At 42.3% G+C, this 9,610-nt stretch overlaps 1 pseudogene; it reads left to right on the forward strand.

Moving 5' to 3' along the window:
* The first annotated feature begins 1,485 nt into the window (after positions 1 to 1,485).
* LOC123142800 (putative disease resistance protein RGA1) lies at positions 1,486 to 4,033 on the forward strand (annotated as a pseudogene).
* The last annotated feature ends 5,577 nt before the right edge of the window (positions 4,034 to 9,610 follow it).

A 9,610-nucleotide genomic window follows, 5' to 3' on the forward strand; every position in this document is an offset into this window, starting at 1 on the left:
TCGCGGTCGTCGTCCGGAGACGGCAGCGGGGCATACCAGGCCACCCCTAGCCCGGCGAGGCCCTAAATGGGCCCGCTAAGCCCCGCCGGCCACGCTGCTGCAGGGTGGCATTGTCGCCGCCACCACCTAGCCGCGCACCACTGCTCACCCCCTCCTGGGAGTCACGTCGCAGAAAGATGACCAGTTTCAGTCTGGCCGGGATGGCAGCTGGGGCGGCGGCTTTGAAAAAAATCTCTTACTCAAGCATTTGAGAAATTGTTAAATGTGACATGAAAAATGTTGACCATGTATTCAGAAAATGTTAATCTTGTATTTGAAAACTGTTAATCAAGCATTTGAAAAAAGTTAAATGTATATTTAAAAATATTGACATGTATCCGATAATTGTTAATCTTATTTGATAAATATGAGACGTGTATTAGAAAAAATATATTAGATATATATACCGAAAATGTGTAAAGACAACAATGAAAACCGGAGAGAAAAGAAAAGAAAACCAAGAAAAAACAAAACCAAAGAAAAGAAAAGAAAAAAACTAGTCAAAAACCGAAAAAGAAACAAAGGAAAACAAAGAAAAAAATTCCACTAGTAACAGAGAAAAGAAACAAATAAAACAAATGAAAAAGCAAGAAAAAACAAAAGCAAAAAAACTCTGAAAACCGGTGAAAACCCGACTCTGTTTGTTTAGCAAGATCGTGACATTCTAATTAATAAAAATTGAATGTTGGCTGAGTGGCTAGCAATGCAATGCTGTATCTAGCAGATCGGATCAATTTCCGCGCACGACCATTTTTCTTTTAGCACGAAATAGGCCAGCCCGCAAACGGTAGAGGCTTCTTCAACCGAAGAAAGACTAGCTACAAGCGGGATATAGTATTTGCGCGCTGGAAGCAAGACAAGGTGGTGCCCACTTTACATCATACGAACACCAATCGATCCGAAGTCCTAAAAAAAGATCAGTTAGTAGGACACGATGTTTTGGCTCTCGGTTGCATCTGCACCCGAGATGAATAGTAAATTCATTAAAAAAAATAAAGAAAATCTGAATTTTTGTGTGATACTAAATGCTCATGCCTGTGAAGTCCATGTCAATTTTGATGGCGGGCGCCGTGACGGCGTCGACCACGGCAAGATGGTCCAAGACGGCGTGGTGACCGCTCCTGTGATGGCGTGGTCGAAGCCATGATGGTAATGTCGAGTTCAGCGTGGCGATGGCGTCGTCCATGACAAGGTGCGCATGATCGGCGCCGCGAGGGCGTCGTCCATGACAAGATTATGTGGTGATCGGCGTCGCGAGGACGTCATCTAAGAGAGAGAGAGAGTTGTGCGAGGCAGCACCAAGAGGAATAAGAACAGCGGCGCTGCGAGAGGCGGCGCCAACAAGTGGTATACAGAGCCAGGTTGATCCGCGGCGGTGACGGTGGCGCGGTCGACTCCATGTGAGGTGGAGGATGACGGCGCGAGGAGGAGGCCAGCGGTGGCGCGATGCCGCTGGTGGCCGGTTGCGGCGAGAGCATACACAGCCTATGTGATCCTGTCTCTGACTTGCTGAATAAAATCCCAAATATTGATACATCTATTACCATGAAAAGAGCCCCCACTGGTTCAGTAGCTGCACAAGATAAATTGTATGGGAGGAGAGTCATCTTTGAGCAAACTGTAAGTGCGCTCACTGTTAGCACATATCTTGGTGAAACACTTTCAGTTCTCCCTTTTGTTGGCCCCGGGGGTATGGGAAAGACAACTTTCACCCAACACTTGTATAATGATAAAGGGGTTGAAGAGCACTTCACTGTCAGGGTCTGGGTATGTGTCTCAACTGATTTTGGTGTGCTCAACCTAACCAGACAGATCCTTAGATGCATACCTGCAACTGAAAAGGAAGAACACAGCTGCACAGTTGAAACAACCAATCTAGACCAGCTTCAAAAATCCATTGTAGAGAGGCTGAAGTCCAAACGGTTTTTAATTGTCTTGGATGACATTTGGAAATGCAATAGTGAAAGTGATTGGAACAACCTGTTAGCTCCATTCAGAAAGGGGGAAACCAAGGGCAGCATTGTTCTTGTCACAACTCGGTTTCCATCTATAGCACATTTGGTCAAAACAACAGATCTTGTTGAACTGCATGGTCTGGAGCCTAATGAATTCTGTGAATTCTTTGAAGTATGCATATTTGGTCATAACAAACCTAGGCATTATGAAGATGACTTAATTGATGTTGCAAGAGATATTGGTAAGAAACTAAAGGGTTCACCACTAGCAGCCATTACAGTTGGTCGATTATTGAGAAAAAACTTTTCTCGGGAATATTGGATTGGAGTTCTTGAAAAGAATGAGTGGCAAAATACAAAAGGTGATGATGATATTACGCCTTCTTTGAAAATTAGCTATGATTACCTTCCTTTCCTTCAAAAAAAAATGTTTTTTGTATTGTGCCCTTTTCCCTGAAGATTATAGGTTTTATAATTTAGAGATTACTAGCTTTTGGACTGCGATAGGTATCTTAGACTCTGGTTGCCAAGACAGTAAGAATTATTTAGAAGAACTAGTGGACAATGGTTTTCTCATGAAGGGAGTTGACAATTCTGAAGATCAATACTATGTGATGCATGATTTATTGCATGAACTATCCCGTAATGTTTCATCACAAGAATGTGTCAATATAAGTAGTTTAAATTTTAGTGCCGATGACATCCCACAGTCTGTTCAACACTTATCAATCACAATAGAAGATATATATGATGCATATTTTGAAGAAGAAATGGGTAAACTGAAGGGCATGATTGACATTAGAAATTTGCGAACTTTGATTATTTTTGGGTTCCATAATGCAAGAATAGATAATGTTTTTAAAGACGTTTTTGAAGAAATAAAGGGTCTCCGAGTATTATGTATAGTAATGAACACCCCAGGAACTCTACCAAATAGCTTTTCAAAACTTATCCACATGCAATACCTTAAGGTTAGTCCACCCTATTGTAAGTTAAACGAAATGACTTTACCTACCACCTTGTCTAGATTTTACCACTTAAAATCCCTGGACCTACAAGTTTGGAATGGTAGTAGAAAGTTGCCTAGAGACATTAGCCGCCTTGTGAATTTACACCATTTCAATTCTTCCAAAGAACTCCACTCCAATATTCTTGAGGTTGGAAAGATGAAGTGCTTACAAGAACTAAAAGAGTTCCATGTTAAGAAAGAGGGTGTTGGGTTTGAATGCAGAGAGCTGGGGGAATTGGGAGAGCTAAAAGGAGAACTCCGCACCCCAAACTAATTTCAACTCTTTCAGATTCTTTTTATTCTTCAGTTTGGCAGCACTAGCTTCCCCCTTGGACGATAGATTCTTTTTATTCTTCAGTTTGGCAGCACTAGCTTCTCAAATTTCACCTCTCTCACCAGTCTAAGCCTGAGAGGTTGTGACAAATTAACAATTGATGGGTTCAATCCTCTAATCACAGCCAACCTCAAGAAATTGACCGTAGATGCTATGCATTCAGAACAAGAGAACATCTCTATGGCAGGGGCTCTGTTGTCAGAGATTGAAAGGAGCAAATTAATGCATGCATGTTCATTCCAGTTGGAAGAATTTGATGTGGATAGCATCTTGGCAGTGCTTACAGTTCCCATCTGCAGACACTTTGCTGCAAGCCTGCACACATTGGAGTTCAGTTATGATCAGCGGGCAACAACCTTCACGGAAGAGCAAGAGCAAGCGCTGCAGCTCCTCACCTCCCTCAAAGTTCTCGAATTTCGAGTTTGCAGGAATCTACAGTCCCTCCCTCAAGGGTTACGCTGTCTTTCTTCTCTCAAGAGACTAGGGACCTTCAGATGTGAGAAAATCCAAAGCCTGCCGCCCAAGGAAGGTCTCCCGGCTTCACTGGAAACACTAGCAATATGGTTTTGTAGTCCTGAGGTAGCTGAGCAAGCCGAGAAACTGAAAGGAGCAGAACCGTGGTTTGTGATAAAAGTAAATGGTAAGTAATCCACCGCTAGTCTTAATTTGAGACTATCCCTCCTCATATACTTCTGAGATCTGCCAGGCTAACATGTTTCAATTGCAGAGTTGTAGATGTATTCTACTGAACTAAACTAAATTGTTTGGAGGAGCAGAGAGAAAGAGAGAGAGAGCTCACGCGCGGGGGGATCCAGGAATCTTCGCTGCTCCCTCTCGGATCTAGCTCGCCATGTTAGGAGGTGCAACATCTCGCTTTCCCCTGAATCCTTATGAATTCTTGATGCGTTGGGTTCGTAGATTCCCCAAATTATATTTCTCAGTTCATGGTCGTTGCATTCAGAAATTCTTACCGATTAAAACAATTCAAGTCATATGATGATTTCATCTGCCAGCTTTCTTGCAGTAGATGTAAGCAGCAATAAATCCTCCTCATCTCAAGCAATTAATGTTTCTCAAGCTGATCAAGAATTAGCAATCTTGGGCATCTGATTCACTGATTGATGAGCCTACGTTATCTTAAGATCGTGAAGTTGATGTCATTGATTCCTGACTTTAGGATCCCATTTTCAACTTTAAGCTGCCAAGCAGATGGTCAATTCTTGTGGGTCGATTATGTATGGTGCTGACCTTGTTTGTATCTCACTGATGCGGTGCAGGGTAAACAGCAGGGAAAAGGTGTGAATGGGCAGCAGGTCTGCCAAATATGTGGCGGTGTTATAGGCGTTCCGGCCAACGATGGTGTCGTTTTCTCCTGCAACAAGTGTGCCTTCCCAGCCTGCCCCCCGTTCTATGTGTACGAATACAAGAGGCTGAAAGGTTTGTTTCCGCAATGGCATATTGCAATTTGCATGTAGCAGCTGCATGGTTTCCCTTTTGTGAAATGCTATCAAGTAGGAATTCGCTAGCTTGAATATTACGGTTATACACTCTGCAATCTTTACTTTTTCAGAACTATAAGCAGACCTGAATTACGGTTATCTACTTTTCAGCAGTGGAAAATGCGTTGATGTGCACACAACAAAACGTCAATGCCGGTGACGTACACCAACCCATGATGTCCCACTCTGTCGACGGCGTGCTCGCCATTGTCCGCCTCTTCCTACACACGGAACCGGGCCACCCTCATGTCCCTCACCGGCATGCTGCGCTCCACAGGGCTGGCTGGTGCTGGCAGTTGCTCAATGGACACCGACCCATCGTCTGCCTTTGGTTGGTGTGCCCGCCCGCTAGCTGCATGCTCTGCTACTCTCATGTAGTGTCAACTCATACGTCGATCTCGCCATCTTCGATTCTGGCACAACATGTTCTCACGTCACCGGCGTAATCTGATGCCGACACCGAGCTGCTGCGTGTTGGGCCAATCCACCATGAATCGAGTGAAGGTAAGCCGATACGCGACAATATTTCTTGTGCTTTGAGATGAAATTATTCCCTTGATTTGAGTTATTTTTTTCTATCTTCAGTCCCTACAGTTGGGACAGCTATCTGATCATATATCCTGAAGTTCGAATGTGGTATCTTACACCGTGTCCAGGAATCCGCGGCCGATGCTGGTAGGTATGACTTTTGACGTAAATGACTTTCTAATGCTTGCATTTCATCTGAAAGATTTCAGTACAGCAGATCCTGCTGTTAGCTTGTGAATAAACTGAATTTTTCTACTGCCAACTTGCAGCCTAACCTGTTCTGCACGTACTGTACCTTACAGCGGAGCAGCAACTGTTTTTATGTGTACCGCCGCATACTCTATGTCCACCGCGCGCGCCCTCTGCTTCTTGGTGTGCCTGCCGGCTTTCCAGCTGGGTCGCCTGCTCCTCTGCTTACTCCATATCCTACGTCGACGATCGACCTCGCCATCTTCAGCTCCGGCAGCGTAATTTGAAGTCAGCACGGGGTGACTTTTAGGAATGGATCCCTTATTTGTTGAGAGGGTTGCTGGTTATCCTCCACGGCCGGATGCACCACCGTGTGTTTAACTCCAGCGGCAAGAAACGGTATACCTGCAACTGTTTACTGAATGACTTGACAGACATCACATGAACATGGGTCGTCATCTTCCTTGTAAAAGATGATGCAATGATTCATCGTGTAGATGATAAATGTATCCATGTATGTAACACCATGCGACGCCAAGGAACATGTCCTGTTTGAACAATAAACGAATATCATTTCTCTCATAGAGGTCCTTGGGGAGCCGTTCTTGAACTACATATATAGCCTTCTCTGTTTATATTTAGGCAGATTAATACAAACTGGAGACTTACTTTCCATCCTAGCCAGGTAGCTCTGCTTCTAGCTTTTATTTATAGCAAAGACGTGAACACAACTCATTCTCTGTACTACTACTACAACCATCTTTCGACCAATACAGTTAAGTGAAATTAGTTAAGAGACAAATCAGCTAATCGTACAAGGATAAGACATCACTGGCGGCAATTAATTAGTTTAATTATTTCAATTAATATATAAAAATAATAAATGGGGATGTAATAGCTCAAATGGTAGAGAGCTTAGAATGCATTTAAGAGGCAGGGGGGTCGATACATACCATCTCCAAATTTTTAATCGCTTTTTTGTCGGCTGGTCACTTTTTTCACTGTACAAATTGATCCGAAAAAAGGGCACGTTATTGGAGAGTGGCGTTGCAGAGGCCGAGCACCAGACAGCTCGTTATCCCCTTCGTGGGTGTGGGCCTCGTGATTCACTTGTGTCAGACCTTTTGAAAGTATACGAGCCAATATACATCTAGATGAATAGTGCAACCGTATATCAGTGAATGAGATAACACTGTTTGATGCATGTGATGACTGATTTGACTGCTCGAAATCAAACACGGTGAAATTAAGGCTCACCCTTCGCGGAGGACAAAAGTATCAATATTCTACTCTATTCGGCCACCTCATCATTGCATAGTGCAGCCATGTCTCATTCTGGGCAATTTTCTGTAAATGTACCGCCGCGCATTTCTCTGTTTTTATAAAACTATTCCTCAAAGTCTTGCTACTTACTATGTCAAAAAATCTTATATTTTGAGACGGACAGAGTAATTACTACCTTCGGCCGGGTTTACTACTCCCCTCGCATTTTGGGTCATATTTTTACAATAACTTTAACTAATAAAATGAAACTCATATGTAGTAGCAAAAGTCATATTATTAAAAACTAAATTCAAGTACATATTTTTATGACATGCATTAATATTTTATTAGTCAAACATGTGATCAAAGTTTGATCCAAAATACAATGGGGACTAAAAAACCCGGACGGAGGTAGTAATTAGTTGTGCTTTTTTCAAAGCTCTTTCAAGATGGTTCTTTTACCCCTAAGAGATAAGATAAATATTTGGCCAGAACCGTCCATTCATCAAGGTATATTTGATCACACAAAAACATCATGCTAGGAACGTGTTTGAATTTTTATTGTGTGAGAAATACACTAAACTTTGTCCGTTATACATTCTCTTCTCAAGGAAATAAAATGTGCAAGAACATTGGTACACATGGGTGCTCTGTTAAAGAAAAATACTGATGGTATTTTGTCTGCTTTTTGCTATTATTTTTTCAACTATTATTCATTTACCATGCAAAAGAAAAAAAAACTAGTATTCATTTTTGGTGTTTTCTAGACACAATTTCTATGCATTCTCTATTGTTTAGCTCCCAACCGACAAAATAAAACATGCATAAACATATATCACAGAACTTGACAAACTTCTTATTTCATTTGTTAGACATAATGATAAGGTACGTTCAGCAAAAGAAAATAGTTGGGGAAAATCAGCTAAACAAATAATTGGCAAAAAATCTGGCATTAATTAGATCTGTTATTTTTTCCCTATGTATGCAAGGTTCTAAAGGAAGGGAATAAATTATAATAATTTATTTCCTTAATTATACCGCAACAATGTCTAACCCCAATCCCATTATCAATGGTCTATTACCTCCTATTACATGTTGTATCAACCATTAATTAGTTCATTAAAATTTAACGGTCCATAATGATCTGGACCACCTTAAAATTTTCCTAAAAAACTGTTGTGCCGCCGTTCAGAGTAGCACCATCCAGCGTTTTTCCCTCTTTAAAAGTTCTCCTTAACCCATCATCTTAAAGTGTATCCAATGATTAAGTACAAACCAAAACACCTGTCGTTCTGCAAAGAAGATATGATGACACTGTACTAGCATGTGCCTACTGCCAGCCATCTGCTTTCGGCCCAGATTGGAAGTACCTCTTGCATGGGGCCTATCCAAGAATACGGTGATATACGGCCTTGAAGTTGGGGCTGTAATTGCAATACGTTTAGCAACACATATTCTCATGCTAGTTCGGCGGGTGGGATTCAGAGCTGCCTGCAGACCGGCCTCTGCAACTCTTTTTCGCACGTTATTGGCTTTTTTTTTCTGCCATTGTACGGTGGAAAGATTGGGCTGCTACTGGGGATCCTTGGGATGGAAGCTGGAAATTTCTCAGCCCGCGTTGGGAGGAAGTTTTTTTCTCTTTTTTGATCTCCCAGAGAGAAGTTTAATGTCTGATATTTACTATTACTATATATAAAATAGTTATTTATTACTTTCTTCTAAGCAAAATCTATTGATTCCCTTAATTTCTATAGGTTCGACCAGCATGAAATGGGTATTATTATACTCGCTCCATTTCTAAATATAAACCTTTTTTACAGATTTCAATACCGACCGCATACAGAGCAAAATAAGTGAATGCACACTATAACTTACGTCTACATATATCTGTATGTAGTCAATATTGAAATCCCTAAAAAATGCTTACATTTAGAAACAGAGGTTGTACATATTTTAAAATATATTCCAAGCGGAGGGAGTACCTAATAACGAGAGGGGAAAAAGGACAATCTCACTTTTTTTCCCACTTGTATAAGGACTTGTTTTACATTTTGAGTTTGTATTTTTTTTTGAGCGGTACATTTTGAGTTTGTAAAAAAAATGGTGAGAGTGTACATAGAAATCGAGCGCATTACATTTCTGGACTCCTCTCCTCCCCTCCGTTTAGTTTGCAATAACGCAATAGTCAAGCTAAGGCCATGACGCCCCTCCCAGCTTCCAATCTAAAAAAATGAAGGCCCAATACAACACTCCACGGAGCTCAACCCTCGCTCTGGGGCACCAAGCGAACAGAGCTGGCGGTGCGGCCGCGGGGCAGGGGCTCGTCGGCGGCGGCCAAGCGAACAAAGCTGGCTGTGCGCGTCGTCCAGGTGCCTGGCGGCGGGGAGCCAGTCGAGGCCGGGCAGATCCACGCATTTCGTCTTCGTCTCTCCGGCCTGAATCCGGCTGGCAGCAGTGCCCCTAGCTTATTTGTTCCTTACTTGTTCTTCCTTTCTTTCTTTTTAATATTTTATTAATTTACATACAATCGCCTGGTACTTCACCCTTATTGGGATGGGGAACGTCATGCTGCTGCTTAACTGCTACGCAAGTGCCATGAGATCATTCATCTCGTGGTTGGCCATTAGATCATTTTTATTAGAGTAGATCATTTCTTAGTTGAAGGTGACTCACCAAGTCACCATCGAATAGTTAACCAAGCTACGTTGGTAAATGAGCTCCATCATCGGTCGTCTCGTCCACCACGACCTCATCTACTCCGCAGACGGCCAGCCCCTTGGATGCTTCCTGCTCA

This window comes from Triticum aestivum, chromosome 6D (genome assembly GCF_018294505.1).
Source record: "Triticum aestivum cultivar Chinese Spring chromosome 6D, IWGSC CS RefSeq v2.1, whole genome shotgun sequence".
Lineage (NCBI taxonomy): Eukaryota > Viridiplantae > Streptophyta > Magnoliopsida > Poales > Poaceae > Triticum > Triticum aestivum.